This window comes from Anas platyrhynchos, chromosome 2 (genome assembly GCF_047663525.1).
Source record: "Anas platyrhynchos isolate ZD024472 breed Pekin duck chromosome 2, IASCAAS_PekinDuck_T2T, whole genome shotgun sequence".
In the NCBI taxonomy this organism is placed as follows: Eukaryota; Metazoa; Chordata; class Aves; order Anseriformes; family Anatidae; genus Anas; species Anas platyrhynchos.
Window position 1 is genome coordinate 152,523,022 of NC_092588.1, and position 15,746 is coordinate 152,538,767.

Below are 15,746 nucleotides of genomic sequence, written 5' to 3' on the forward strand. Positions count from 1 at the left end.
GCTTCTCGTTACCACTTCCAGCCAAATCTCTGTACACGTTCAGCTTTTTAAGATGGAGCCCGCCCTAATAGAGTGAAGTGTGAAATAACTGCTCTTCTGGCGCCCTTGACTTTGTGAAGCAGTTGTCCTCAACGTTTCTCACAAACTTGTTGGGCTGTTTGCTCGGTTATTTTGGTTTCCATCAGACACTTGGACGCTTTAGGCCTCCTCTTACCCTGTGGTTCTGAAAAGCTCTGAAAGGTTCTGCGAGTTGCTTACGAAGCGATCGCCCCCTCATTTGGTCAGTGGGGCCGTTTCTCTCTCCTTGCCTTTTCAGTTCCTTATTCCCTAGTTCCCATTCTCTGCTGCTTAGGGTTTTGTTTCTGCTCCTACTTTTTTCCTCTTCCTCCTGTGGTGTTTTTTTTTTTTTTCCTATTTGTAATAAAGGCAGATGATTGTGTTGCGTGTTTGTTTTTTCTCACCACGGCCCAGTGAAGTGCAGGAGAGTGGGACTGTGCTCGGAAACGGATGGGATGCTTTCATTGTGGAGAAGGGCTTGCAAAGGGGAGTTTTGAAATTGAAAATGAAGATGATAGAAATGTTAAAATTTCTTTAAATCTTGCAGCTTACACCTCTGGCTACTTCTCAATTATGCCTGTTCTCTGTAGGGTAGAGGAATGCTTACAGCTAGGAGCAGTGCCCTGACACCTGAAGCATCTTTACAGCAGCCGTGCCTGTGCTTGGAAACCAAAAAGAGGCAACGCTTTGGGACACCGCAGCACCATCATTTCTCTTGCTAGGTTATGGCCATGGTCACTCGTTCCATTTTGACCTGGACCTGCCAGCACCTCCCAAACAGCTCTCAGGGCTAGCCCAGGAGCTTGTGCAGGCCCTGTCCCTGCTTTCAGTCCTACTGGCAGGTGGCTGCTGTGTTTTGGGGGCTGCCAATTTGATAATGTGGGTGTGAGCCATTGTGTGCTGCTGGTCTCAAGGCCAAAGCTCCCAACTCTGCTTATTTTACTAGAATAACTATAAAGGGTATTTTTCTAGAAGGAATTCAGTGAGACTGACACCATTCTCATCAGTTTTACTTTCAGCCTCCTGGGCAAACGCTGCCACAGTTAATGTTCTCTAACCCGTAGGGATGTAAGTTTAGGGAGAACAGCTCACAGCAGAATTGCTCTAGAGGGAGCAGGGGAGATGGGATGTCGGAGCCATAAAGCTCTGAGAACTGCTGGCTTTCGGTGCTTCTCTGGTCTTCTGACACACAATTTGTCCTGGTTCATATTTTGCGTAATTAACCTTGCGTCAGGCATCCTGATGGAGATTTATACAAAGGCAAGAGCAAAACAGATTCAGCGGGTATTCTAATTTATTTTCCTGCCTGTGTCTTCCAGAAACCCTTTAGCGGAGACCTGGGCCCAGAAACGAGGTGGGAGAGGTGGGGGGGACAGGACTTAGGAAATAAGTGACCTGTAAGCAAGATTATTTCAAGAAATTATTTCCCTAAGGCCTCTGATCCAGCAGTAGCAGCGAGGGTTGCCTCGTGGCTGGCTGCTCTGTCGCCTCTTTTTGTAATGGGATGGGAGAGCATTCGTCATCCTGTCCTGTGGGGTGCGCAGCTTGGACGTAAGAGCCTTCCTGCTTCAAAAGTGTCTGTTGGTAAAGAATAAATACAAAAACTTGGTAAACTGAAGCAAATATTTTGTGTACTCTGCACGTGGCCTTCTCAGATAAGGGCATGGTGCTGGAACAGAGCAGGGGAGGTGCAGTTGGTCGTGTTCCTGCCTTATGGACAAACCAGGAACCTCGATCTCCAGGCTCATTAACCGGACATGGTTATTGGGGTTAAATTACCAGTAACGTAAATAAATATTGTCCTAAGGATACTTTCAGTTTACTTTTTTGTGAATTAATGTGTCTTTTTTATTTTATTTGCTCTAGACTTGGTCTGTATAGGCAGAAAGAATCCGGTTTTTGAATTGTCAGCTTGACCATGCTGTTTTCAAGGCTTTTTTAGACCCAGGATTCATGTGATATGTGACAGTTTCTTGTCTATACTTAGTTAACATGCCCACGCTAAAAAAAAAAAAAAAAAAAGAAAAGAAAAAAAAAGTCATAAGTGTTGTGGACATGTATGAACTTGTTGGGGTGAAGCTCGGGCGCTCAGCTATCCCACATCTCCTAAGGTGCAATTTTCCATGTCGAATGGGAATTTGGAAAAATAGGGTGATAGATTTTTGTTAGCTGGTTTTCATCTAAAATCTACAAAGTTTTGCTGTTGTTGTTTGTTTTCCTTTTGTTTTTTCCTTAGGGTGTAGCCGTAACTGAACGTGGGGAATACACAGCTGCATGGATGTGACCCTGCCGCACGGAGCGGCAGCATTTTCCACCCCAGCTATTAGTAATGGGCCTTGGGGACAGGGCAGAGGCTGAACTCCAGTCCCATAATCATGCCACCTCGGTTTCTTTTTTGGCAGTTTTGTGATGGTCTGGTTTCTGGCTGGATTGTTTTCTTTCGAAACTTGAAAAGAATAATGATATTTATTTTACTGCTCTAAAGGAGCTTGCTAATGAATAGTAGGAAGTGTACTTAAATAGCCTGAATTCTGTTGAAGTCTCTGTGCTTAGTCAGAAGAGAGAACTGGGCACCTCTGAAATGCAGTGCAGAAGGACCCAGTAAGGTCTGAGCAGGAGGTCTGTTAGAGCCACCGCATAGGAAACCCCTGGACAAAGAGATGTAGCTGTGGTCTGGGCCATCTGGATATCAGCCTAATGCCCCGATGGCTGTTGTCTGTGCTTGGTTTGGGGCACAAGTTATTTCAGATGGGGTCCCACCATCACCTTTTAGCTCTGGGTGTAATTACAGGGCTATGCAAACAACTAATTGAACGTGAAAAATATTTGCAAACCATTTTGGGAAGTGACTCTGAGCTGCTTTGAGCAGAAGGATGGGCTAGATGACTCCGAGGTCTTTTCCAACCTGAGATACCCTATGATCCGATTCTGTGACCATCCCTTTTGATGGTCCTGCCTATTATTTATATCATATCCATTGGTTTTACAAAGGAAGGTTATGTAAAATAACCTTTATTTTTAGAAGGTGTTTTCCTGTTTTATTTCTTGAAAGAAAGCAGTTTACCATATCTCCTTGTTCCATTTTCTGCATTTCTTATTCCCTGTCACCTGGTAGTTGCTTTATCTAGTAATCTGTCTGATTCCACATACACTAAATCAGTGATTACTTGCCAACAATTTTTTTTTCTTTTTAAAGGACATTTTAAGAAATATCTGGTAGAAAAGGGTAGGACAGATTTGGTTATGTGGAAGATTTTGTCAGTTTTTTTTATTCTGACATTCAGTTTTGTCCTGCTAGAAGTTAACAACTCGCTATTAGCGATGAGTCATTTTCTAATAGTTTAGGTATTGCCTTTTTTTCTACCCCTTACTGCCTTCTTTTCAGCTTGTGGTCTGCTCGTCTATATTGGTTTTCAGTTCTTTCTGAATTCATTTGCTCTTGCCTTTATTTCCGTTTCTGGTAAGCAGACAACATTATCATTTTGGTTACACAGCAGGCAGGCTTTAACCATACCAGCACTTGGTAGCAGTGCTGAGTGACACAGATCGCGGCGCTCCTGTCTCTTCTGCAGTGTTTCTGCCCAGAAGCACCACATGCCACGCTCCTTCAACAGCAGGTAGCATAGTGCTGCTGGGAAACTCAAGAAGAGAGTAAGAAAATCTGAGATTTGGCGAGGTAACATGGAAATTGAAGGCCTGTATTTCTTATTTCAAATAGTTCTTCAGAAATGTTTTTTAACCTGATTGAGCTTATGCTTCTCCATTGACATCTCTGTTTACGTTTGCTAGTGGACAAGTGCTGGTAAGGCTTGATGAGCTCAAGCTATGCTGAGCTGTCTGTGCCGATGCTCTTTGGGAAGGTAGTAGCCACAGAGGTGAAAGGGCTTGTTGGTTGTTGTTCGTACTTCAATTTCACATTCATCGCTAAATTAAGTGTGCTGGTTCTGTGTGGTGCTCTGCCATTGCAGTTGCAAGGATGATAACCTTTGACCAAAGCATGGAAAGACAAAGGGGGAAAGATACCTGAAGCCTTTTCAGTGGTATTTGTCAAAACTTGTCTGTCAAAGCTCCAAGGACAGACCGAATTTGATGCGTTCTATTGGGAAATTTCAATTACCTAACTGATGTTACTGTTCCAATTTTATTTACTAATAGCAGGCTTGCTGGATAGGACATCCTGGATGTAATGACTTTAAATCAGGTTTATAATGGTACGTTAATAGGGCTGTGTAGTTAACACATGAAATACATTTCTTGACCTTACAACATGCTGTTAACCTGTCTTAGGTCTAGATACGGTCTGGTTCATGCTCATGACAAGATGGAGCAGGGAAGAGGAAAGAATATAGTTTGGCACCTCTTTTTTTTTCCTTTTTTTCTTTTCCTTTTAGAAATGGAGTCTATCTCCAGAGTCTGTCGTAGTACAGATTAGAAACTTAAGAGCTTCCAAAAGCCTTCAAATGCAACAAAAAAAGAAGTTAAACTACACTTGTCTAATCTGTGCTTTGGCATGAAAAGTAGAAGTAACAGAGAAACTGCATTCATGGAAGGAGGCTGGCTCAAGCCGATTCATAGCATGAAAGCGTAAAAGAGCGCTGGAAGGTAAATTGCCTTTACATTTGAGAAGAATTGCCAGGCTGAGGAAAATATTTGAGTTGCCTTTTCTGCTTGTTGTCTTTCTGTAGTTAGATGCTTATGGCTTAATCTCAAGTTGTTGTTGTGATTTTATTGTATTGTGACTAGAAACCCAATGAAATAAAAGATCTAGAAGTAGCAGGTCCACAGAAGTTAAAAAAAAAAAAAAGGCAAATATTTAAAAATGACAAACACATTTTTGTGCTTCTTGCATGTTCATCTTTGTGTCTTAATGAAGTGCCAAATCAAATTTGTGACCTAGTAGTTATTGTAACCAAACAAATTGTCGTGAGGCCCATCTCTCTTACTTGTACTGCATTCAAAATTTGGGTTGGAAATATTGAACGTGGTGCCGTATCCACATGTGAATTTCTCTTGGTTACTGTGAAAATCGTTCTCCAAAAGTTAGGAATTGTAAATAATAAACAGATCCGGCATGCTCTGCTAAATATGTCTCGATTAACTCAAGAGAGCTGAATCCTTGAGTTAATCAGTTGGAGTTTGGAAGAAAACAGTCCAACATATGTATAGACATAAGTTTTTATCTTAATCATTAAATCCATAGCTTCTGTTGCTTAAAAAAAAAGAAGTCTGTCTCTGGAGAGCTGACTGATCCCATTTCTCCATGTACATTTTCTTGGCAGAAGCCTTGGCTTAAGCAGTTTGTGCCTTGCCACGGTGGTGACACGCGTTTGGGGAGACGTGTGAATCGGGGCAGGGAGCTGAAGCAGGTGGAGTCGCTTTGCCTTTTTTTTTTTTTTGGTGTCCTGCCCCATCCCTTCTTGCTGGGTTGCCCTGTGGCCAGGTCAGCCCTGTCATCTGCATGGCAGGCTGATCAACCTGCAGCCGAGCCGCCACGGTTTGGAGGCTGGGATAAAGGACCACGGGGTGGGATCAGCTTCAATTAGAAGCGCTGCCAAATGCGAAACCCTACCCCGAGCTGTGCCTTTAGTTCTCTGTACGATCCTACGGAAGGCAACGCAGGGCTGGTTTGTATGGCCAGGTAGTGATGAGTCAGCATGGCTGGCGTTGGATCACGTCTAATTCTGTCGTACCAAAAGTTATGGTTTTGACCCAAGATTTTTATATCAATTAATGTGCTTTTACAGTAAAAGACCCAAATCTCACGTCTTCAATGCGAGATGAAATGCAGCTTGGCATTCGAAGCTCTCAGGAAGAACCAGGCCCCAGCTAATACAGCTTCATACCTGTTAGCTTGGGCTGCGGGAACGGTAGGGAAAAGTACTGGGAGGGATTTGTTGTTACTACTTTAACCAGCTGTTATTAAATTGCAACTTGCCTCCTTTGTGCTAACCTTCCTATCAGGTAAATGTTAAAACATGCGCTTCTTTATAGACTACCATGTTTGAAAACGATAAACTTCAGCTCCAGCAGCACAAACAGTTTGAATGTGAACTTAGGGCACGTCAAGATGCAGGTGGTGTCATCTCGGGAGTGAGGTACTGCACCTGTGTCCTAGGAGAAGTTCATATAAATTATTAGGGGATGGCTGGCGTTGGTGCTTAACCTCGCTTGGCTGTTCTGTGTAGACACGGCGACTCGTTTTATTTAATATGATTTGGGAAATGCACAGCTTCTGCCCACTGTTGGGAGTGAAGAGGTTTCGGGGTAGTTTATTTTAGTTAATCTCAACGTGACTGGAGAGAGAAGTGCTTGAACTTAGAGCGATCTGTGTCCGACAGGGGCTCGTCCTGATTAAACCGAGAGGACTCTCAGTGCTACAGGGAGCGGGCTCGTGGTGGAGTGGGAGCAGGTTAGCCACTCACCACTTGTTGGTTGAACCAAACTACCTGACCTTTAAAACAGAATAAAATACGGACATTTACCACCGTAGCTAAGGCTCAGAATAACGCATTTAACCTTCTCATCGCAGCAGAGAGCACTGACACGTGTCGTTTCTGGAGATGTGCTGCCAGGGGTGGCTTGATGGCTGTGTCTGTACCTGTACAAACAGGGCACAAGGCTCTTGTACAATAGTGACTTGTAGAGTAAACACATGCAGGTTTTTTTTCCTCATTTTTTTTAATGCGAATGCTTTCCTTTTAAAATTTTATCTTAATCTCTGGAGAATTGGTTTGATAAAAACTTTCCTGTAGGCCAGGCACCTGCAGAGCGTTTCGTTGGAAATGGAGCGATAGGAGTGCCGGGGCAGGTCTGGCTGGGTGAGTGCAGGCTTTGGGTTTGTTTTGTTCAGCCACAGAGCTGAAATGGTCTTTTTTTATTATTCCTAAGTGCGTTTAGTGAGAATTCATCTCGACAGGACTAATAAGGGAAGACGGGACGGCTTTGGTGCCCACAGAGGAAGGCTGCCCCTGCCTGCGGATGTTGCAGCTCAGCGTAACAGAACAGAATGGGCTCAAAACCCCAACCAAAGTCAGATCAGCAAGAAAACAGACGTACCCCTAGCGTTATTTTTGTTGTTAGATAAGTCAGGGTAGTGCTGTCGTGCTGCTGTCCTGCTCCTTAAACAAATTTGAAGCAAACTTGCCCGAGACGGCCAGAGCCAAGGCAGCGCCCAGCAGCTGCTCGAGTCCAGCACCGAGGGGAGCTGAACAAAGGTAGGAGCGGGCTTGGCAAGGCGAGGGGTTTGCGAGTGGCCGTCAGTGGGAGCGGAACGAGAGTTGCATAATGATTTCTGGGCTTGTTTTGCTTGCCGAGGTCTGTGGAAGGGAAAAAAAAAAAATAAAAAAAATGGCAGGGGCCATTTGGGGGGGGGGGGGGTGGTTAGGGAAGAGCCGTGTTTAGGTGGACGTTCATCAAGCTTTACTTTCGTAGCCAGCCCGCTTCAGATCTGTCTGGAGAAGCGTTTCAAGTCAGAACAGCGTGAAAAGAGGAAGAAGAAGGGGAAAAAAAAGCCGCTCCCTGTGCTCGCACCGCGGCGTTTCGAGAGGCTCCCTCAGCACAGCGGGGCCGGGGGGCGCCTCGGGCGCCTCCTCAGCAGGCAGGCGGGCACCGGGGGGGTCGGGCTGATAACACCCAGGGGTGCTGATAACACCCAAGGGGGCTGATAACACCCAAGGGGGGGCTCCCCTTTCGGCTCCAGCCCCGGGGGGGGAGCCTGGCGAGGGGCCCCAGCTCCGGGAGCCTCCGCCGGGGGCGCTGCTCGGGCTGTGGCGCAGGCAGCCCCGGCTCCTCTCCGCGGCTCCGCTCCGCACATTGGCGGCGCCCGGCTGCGTCGGATCTACTTTCTCTAGTTTTTTTTTTTTTTTTTTATTTTCCCTCCCCTCCCTTCCCCCTCCTTCCCCTCCTCCTCCTCCTCCTCTTCGCCCTCCTCCTCCTCCTCGGGGAGGCTCCCGGAGGAGGCCAAGTTGTGAGGCGCTCCCCGCGGCGCCGCCCGCCTCTCCCCCCCCCTCCCCTTCCCTTCCCCACCCCGGGGCAGCGGTAAGGGGAGCATGGCCGGGGTCCCCCGGTGCTGAATCCCCTCGGTGCTGCTTCCCCTGGTGCTCAACCCCCTCTGGCACCCATCCTGACGAGAACTTCTCCCCCCGGAGCAGCCCCTCGGGCACCCATGCCAACCCCGCCGTTCGCCTGAGGGGCTCCGTGAGGCGCTTGCCGAGGGCCGGGTTATGGTGCGCGATTCGCCCGGGGTGAGTAAAGGGCTCGGCGCCGGCAACTTCTTTGTGTTAAAAAAGGGGGAGAAAAGGGACGGGCAGGCACGGGGCTTGGCTCACACGGCACCCGGGGCTGTAATGCCGCCGGGAGACGGCGTTTTGGGGCGGGGGGGGACCCGCAGAGCCCGGCTGCCAACTTGGCCCGAGCCCCCCCCCCCCCCCCCCCCTTCCCTCACCGCCTGCTCGGTGGGGTGAAACCGGGGGGGGGGGGGAAATAAAACCCCAAAGCCACCCCCGGCCCCCTCCCGAACAGAGATCTGTACATGTAGGTTCAAGTTACACGGTCACTAGATAATCCTCGACCATTAAAAGCTAGGGGGAGGGGGAGGACAACAAACAAAAAAGCCCGGCTGGGTTTGCTGGAGGGCCCTGCGCTACTTGGGGTGAACCCGGCACCCCCAAACACTCCTTGAAATTTATGACTTTATATGGTTACCTATAGCACAACTCTTTTTTTTTTTTTTTTTTTTTTTTTTTTACCCCCCCCCCTTTTTTTTTCTTTTGACTGCTTTCATTTCCTGGTGTGAATTCTTGGAGTGATGGAAAATGCGATAGGGTGAAATTTTCTTCAATATTTCGAAGTGCCCCGTGCCATATTAATTTTGTGTGATTTAAAGGCATCGCCGGGCTATGGTAATGCCAGATGACTTTCCCGGCTGCCTTTATCGGTAGATCTAAACTTACAAACAAACAAAAAAAAAACAACAATAAAAATCACTTCTTAAAATACGTTCCTGGCACGTAATGCATGTGCAGACCATCATATTGTGATGATTTTTGTAGGAACAGCGAGCAAATAGGTCATAAGTCAAAGTAAGTGTTACGTAACTGGCTGGCTTTAGCAAACTTGATGCAAACTAAAGGAAAAAGAAAAGTATTCTTTTTTCTTTTTTTTTCCTTTGGATGTGGACAAAATGAGAGCCTAGCTGTCGCTTTTTTAAATGAGATTACTTTGTAGCATGCTCATTAAAAAATGAAAAATCCAAGCTTATGCTTTCAAATTATTAGCCAGTGAATTTGCACAGTGTTTTATATTTTCCCTAAAAACTATTTCAGTGGTGTGTCTGCTCCGGATACTAAACATGAGCTGTTCACTAGTGAATCACGAGTTAATGCTGTAGCCAGCTTCATTACATAATTGAAAATCGTTCACGAGTTGGTACAGTTTCATTGTTTAGCTTTTCTATTTTCTAGAAGGATATTATTTGGTGTAGATACAGTTTTTGAAAAAACTGAAGATAAGTATTAATACTTGGGTTTTTTTTTTTTTCATCTGAAGACGAAAAGCAGCAGTGGGTTAATACTCCTCTTGCAAAACTGAAGCAACTAGGCAGACATTTAAAGATTCTCAGTGATTATATAAAATACAGTGTATTGAACTGAACAGCCTTACTGAGCTGTAGCTTACACGTAGGGTTTTTGTACTTTCTGCACGTTGTCACGGTGTTAGGATGTTGGGTTGATGTCCCTGCACAATAAAGTGTGCTTGCTATGGAAGAAGCTGCAGCTTCCAGACTGCGAAGTGCAGATATTTTAACCAGCTACTTGGAAGGCAAACGGAGGCGACAGACAAGATACACTTTTATTAGTGCTAATGTGATTAGCTGCATCTATGGGAACCATTCATTAATCTAGCTAATGACTACTGTGCGTTTCATTTTAAAGTATTTGGTGTATGCCTCCTTTACTACTTGCTTGTAAATACCCTTACTTTTGATAAGATGCTTGGTGCTTCAGTATCTGTACTTTCTCATTGCTTTCCTCACTTGTAGGTTGTCTTTGTAAGCTGTTTTACAGAAACATTTATCTGTTTGATGCGAAGTGATAAGTAATACTCTGTTTACATCCCATCAAAGAGTCCTAGGGCCAAAACTTTTTTTTTTTTTAAATGAATTCTTGCTGAAATTTGGTATTGTTACTTTGTCAGGCTGCGTACTTGGTTGACTTACATCCTTTTCCCTGTACTATTCTTTCCCAAGCAGAAACACCCTCACAATCTTGGCAGAAATGTTCGCTGAGAGTTTTTCGGGGGGAAAGCAGGGGGTGGCATTATTGTCACTGACATATCTTGCCAGTAAAAATTGGTTGCATCATGCAGGCTTTCTTAATGCGATTGTTCATTGGACTTGCCTGCAGACGACGATCTCTTAAAGGTAAATGGCTGGGCAGAAATGAAAAGAGGCCATATATTGATTTCTGATTTTGTTTCAGGCTAAAAGGGCCACTCAGCATCTGTGTTTCCAGCCTGAAATTTAGTCAGCTCTTTAAAAATGTTGGAAATATTCTTCTACCAGCTCTGCTCTCAGTTCTTATGGCTGTGCAACTCTGCTTTCCTGGTCTTTGTGTGTTGGTAGAAAACACTCGGTGTGGAGTAGCATGTTCTTTATACACAATTTCAGTATAAAATATTCACCCTTCAAAAATGAAGGGAAAACTGACTGCGGAGTGCCGTCAAAAGCATGCTCTAAACACTCTAAAAGCTGAAAGATAAATTCTTTTCACTTTATTTGGACTGTTCCAATTTTAGTAATTACTGAGGCTTCTGGAAACTTTAGTGTGTAATGTGTTTTCAGAGAGAGCTTTAAAAATGAGTTGACAGTAGGCCTTCAGCTAGGCTCCTATAATTCTGCCTTTCCTCTCCGAAATCCTTTTGGCATCTTCTGCTTTCCTGGCGGTGTCCTGGGCTGTGGTATCGCAGGTATCGGATGTCTTCGTGTAATTCCTGGCATTTGCTGTGTCACGGGGATAGCTTAGGTGAACCGGGAAACGTCACAGAAATTTGGTGAAGTGGTATAAGAGAAACAGCAGTGTTGTATTGATGATAGGGGAGGGCTTTTTAGGGGTATTCAAGTCTTTGTATTCGGATGTGGAATGTGTTCAGCAAACAAACGTCTTTACCTTGAGGCATCTTCACAGGTTTTTTTCCCAAACATTTAACATCTTAGATTACGAATGCTCATCAAAACGGGTGGGAAAACGTCACGGTTAGAGTTTTTCCTTTTGAAAATAGCTTGGGTTTTGAAAAAACAGATCGTAATTATATATTGCCTTGCTAGGATTTATTTTCATCTCTGAGCTGAGGTGCAATGCCAGGCATAAGTGTAGATGATATTGCACATATGGAGGATATTTGACTCCTCCATAAGATCTGTTAAAAGTTAGTCATAGTACATTATCATTCTGTCTGTCTCGGTGGTGAAGGCTCACTGGTGACTGAATTCGCTGCGGAAATGTTGCACGGTGAATGTAGTTGGTGCTGGTGGTGCTTTTGTAATCCAGAAAATAAAATATTTCACGTTGGATGCTTGGAGCCGTGTCCTCATCCTCGTTCCCAAGTGTTGAAAGGTAAATACTTAAGCAATATTACTTAATTAGGTGCTGGGAGAAGGTGAGGGCTTGGAAGAAGAGCGCGCTTGTGTGTGTGTTTGTTTATTTTGGTCAGGGCTTGCAGTCCTTGGGTGTAATTCTGCTGGAGCGCTGGCTTTTAGATGGAACTGAATGCCTTCAGCTGAAAAGCACTTCCATGTTCTTGTTACTCCAGATCTCTCTTTCCCTTTTTTTCTTCTCCTTTTTCATCGTTATTGTTAATTTTCGTGCCCAAAATGCAGATAACGTGGAAGGCTTTTGTTCAGCGAGCGGCGCATGTGAGAGCGGGTTACGATGGCGTGTTCCTGGTTAGCCTTCTGCTCCTAACAGCTTATGGGATCTCACCCATCCCATTGCCCCTGGTAGTGTTTAACATCAGATGGCACAGAGAAAAATGTGACAAACTCCGAAGTGGAATCATCAGTTGGGGAATAATCATTCTGTAAGGGATCTGTTGGAGATGGGATCATGCCAGCCAGAATGGGAGCTATGTTTTTTTTGTCCAAAATTCAGAAAACCTCAAGTGGAGTTGTTATTTATGCTCCTAGATCTGCAGAAATCTACTTTCTTGTAAGGATCTCAGATTTGATAGAATTTGAAGGCTTTTTCCAAGCCTGGGGGTATGATGCAGTCAGCAGCACAAAAAGCATGGAAGGGATGGGTTGGATGGGTATGTGTGAGGACTTTGTGTTTGGAGCTGGGAGAAGGGCTGAAGGTTGGAGCTTTCCTTTGGTCACCTTGTGCTTCGTGGGTCAGGGGATTTTGGCAATACACTTCTGGAGCACCACTGAGAATGAAGATAATGAGCAAGAACGAGTTGAACAAGCAAGAAGATGCTGACGGTGGTCAAGGAGGGTGATGTGTCTGGAATATTTTGTTACCATTTCAAGAGTTATTTGATCTAGGCCAAGAAGTAGATGGTGTGCTAGGTGTTGTCACTGTGCTGTGGCCAAAAGGGTGGGTCACAGTCGTGGCAGAAGTTGTCAGTCAGTGTATGCTGAGAACTGTCATAAAATGGAGGTCTGGGCTGAACAGTGAGTACACTTTGAAACTGATTATTCCCATTTGAAGAGTTTCATTTTGTCCTTACAATATTTTCCTGGAAGGCTGATCCCACGTAGGAATGGATACAAAAGCAGGGTAGGGTGCTTTTGGAAGAACCCTGGGTTTGCTGTGATCAAAAAAGGGGGATCCGGAGTTACAGGCACGTAATCTTTAGGACAGATGGGGGATTGAGGATGAGGAGCATAGTCTTCAGTCTTTTTCTTTCACCTTAATCTATCTTGATGCAGTTTCTCATCTGAGTAGTCTTTCTTTTCAAGAGCATTTAACCAGCTTTTCCCTTCTGTTCCTCCCTTGTCATCTTCTGTTCTTTTTCCTGGTTAAATGAAGCAAAGATTTTTATTTAAAGGAACCAGTTTTGAGAACAATGTAAAGGCAGCGTTGTGCAGCTCCACAAGTAGCAACTGTTATAATTCCAAGTCTGGTTCTTAGAAGAAGAGCGTGATGATGAGGAAGCCTGGAAAACTTCTAAAGTGGTTCATGCAGACCAAGCAGGGTACAGTCTTGTATAAACAAGTTCTTAAAACTGGTCTGGGGAGGGGAGTATATTTGTTTACTGTATACATGTATTTGTTTAGCTTACGTATTAGTCAACAAAATGTGAAATGTTTTTATTGGTCTATTTTAGGTAGTCAGAGCCATCTAGAGTGATGTAGAATGTTCAACTGTGAGAAGTTTGTAAATGATCTTCCATTTGTTTGTAAATGATCTTCCATTTTTCAGAAACTCAGGCAGGTATTAAATTATCCTGGTGGCAGTTGTTCACTTACACGAGGTGGTTATGACAGTTTTCCGTAGAAAGTTTTGGAAGCCTCGTGTCGGATTGGTGAATAACCACTATTTTGGGCGATTCTCTTGCCTCTCTGGGGGATATTTTGCAATCAGTTGACTTCTGTTTACTACGTTACGGAAAGTCAGTGTCTGTGACGTGTGGTGGGCAGCCAGGAATTGCCATTTCCAGCTGTGACATCTGCTGCCATCACCAGTGCTGATGGGGATTGCTTGCTGCTGTTTCCTGTGGTAACACCCGGGAGGAAGGACCTTGAGGGGAAGGCAGCTCTCGTGATCACTGATTATGGCCAGTTTGTATGGAACCAGGCCTGGATGTTTGTTCAGTTTACTCCTGATCTGCCTAATCTTCAACTTCTGCTGTTGACAACTTCACCCGTACCACAGGAGTCTTCAATATTGATGCCACTGGACCTCTAAATAAGGAACTGACAGAGAATAAGTGCAGTATGGATTCATTTCATTATTAATCAGGACGATAGGGTATTCTGTAAGGTGCAGAATTCTCTTTCAAAGACAACTGATGTCGACAGATTTTTTTTTTTTTTCTATTGAAGTAAAATAATCGTGAGAGTAAATGCTCATCAGTATGAGTTGGAATCTTACAGTCTAGTCCCTTTGGTATGTATTATTTTGAATAATGCCAACTGATTGCTACTACATGTGACAAAATAGTGTGGAGAACAGGATACTTTAGAAAAAAATAAACCAGATACAGCAGCATAGTTTTTCATTCTTCAGATTTCAAGCAAATGTGAGGCTATTTTTTGTCAACATAGATCCTGACAAGAATCACAAGCCTGTTATGTGTAGAGAAAAAAAATTAATGAAGGGCATGTCTGGGTCGCTCAGCGAGACCTGGACATGTTGGGTTGTGTTTTTCTGAGCTAGGAACATATCTCAGGCCTCTGAGACCTGGCCTGCAGTTTGTACAGTTTCATCTAACTCAGAGCAGTGTCATAAGTACTGATACTACCTGTTTAAAATTTATTAGAGCAATGTAGGGATGAATAGTTTGGCGTGTAGGACTCTACATATTACTATCCTTGCACTTTTTTTCTGTGTTCTGTGCCATAATTTTCTTTTCAGGCCAGAAAATAGAGAAAGAAGTGCTGCTTGGTTGGCTTTCCTGATGAGTGACATAGACTCATATGTGAAGACTAGGAGACCTTTTCTGAGGAAGGTTCTGAAGAGCTCTCTTGTAGTAGAAACCCCGTGATGGTTATGATCTCCTCAGCCACTCGTAGGGTAATCATTTTGACTGTTCCATGGCATGAGCAGACAGAGCTTGAAATTTATTTACAAGGAATTTGAAGGATGTGTTGTAGAGGTAAAGTTATGGGCAAAAAAGAGTAGTGGTAGAGCTGTTATGTCTATTATGGCTAGAAGAGAAGCAAGGATCATGGGGAGTGATTGCAGCTTATGTAAAACTGTTGTGACTCAGTAAAATGGATGAGCTTTTGGGCACGTGGAAGGAAATATGTACTGCTTTTTTCACAAAGCGTCTGACTGCTCCAGAATCACTTCACATCCCAGAAAGCACCTTCTGCATCTGCAGTCCGCAACCAATTTACAAAACCTTTTTAAATGGTTGCAAACTATACTGGCAGAAGACATATCTTGAAATAATCTCTCCTGGAATCTCCTCTCCATGCTTCCAACAGCTTCTTAAGGCTGCTAAACTCATCACAAGCAAGCTCTCTGCAGACCACCCTATACCAGATTGCTCCTGAGCAGCAGAATTTGCCAGCAGAGCTTCATGGCTACCCCGGTAATGCATTGTGAGACAATCACCAGGATCATAGGATCCTGTGATACAATACACACGTTGTCCTTTACCAGATCTCCTCATGGACATCCACCATATGTCCTCTTGGAAAGTAGGTGGACAAGATTAAGCAACTCTTATATTTGAGGATGAACTTGCATGCAGGCAGTGAACACGCAGCTGTTTTCTCATAAAACTCCATCCTTAACTCTTTGGTTCTGGCAGTCAAAGATGTGTGACAAATTTCATCAAAGAGATGAGCTTGGGACCTGAAATTCATGACTTTAACCAGTCACGAGCCTAAAATAGAATGATATTCCTAATATTTTCTCTGTACCCCTGCCCTAAATCTCATCCCTTTGTCTTCCACAGGTAATAAATTGGCTCTCAGTCTTTTCCCCAGGAGGCAACCATCTCAGGAGCTTTCCCTCAGCCCT

The 15,746-nt window shown here is 44.4% G+C and overlaps 1 protein-coding gene across 14 annotated transcripts in view; it reads left to right on the forward strand.

Moving 5' to 3' along the window:
• The window catches only part of KMT2C (lysine methyltransferase 2C), a 195,964-nt gene that overhangs the window by 10,174 nt on the left and 170,044 nt on the right, over positions 1–15,746 (forward strand). For 2 of the 14 annotated variants that reach the window (XM_072033855.1, XM_072033857.1), the window contains exon 1: positions 7,997–8,300. The exons of 11 other annotated variants lie outside the window; for them this stretch is intronic. The gene's annotated coding sequence lies outside the window, so the exon portion shown is untranslated. Of the gene's footprint in view, positions 1–7,114; positions 7,272–7,996; positions 8,301–15,746 lie in introns of those variants that run through there. One more of the 14 variants, XM_072033856.1, reaches the window with a different exon arrangement.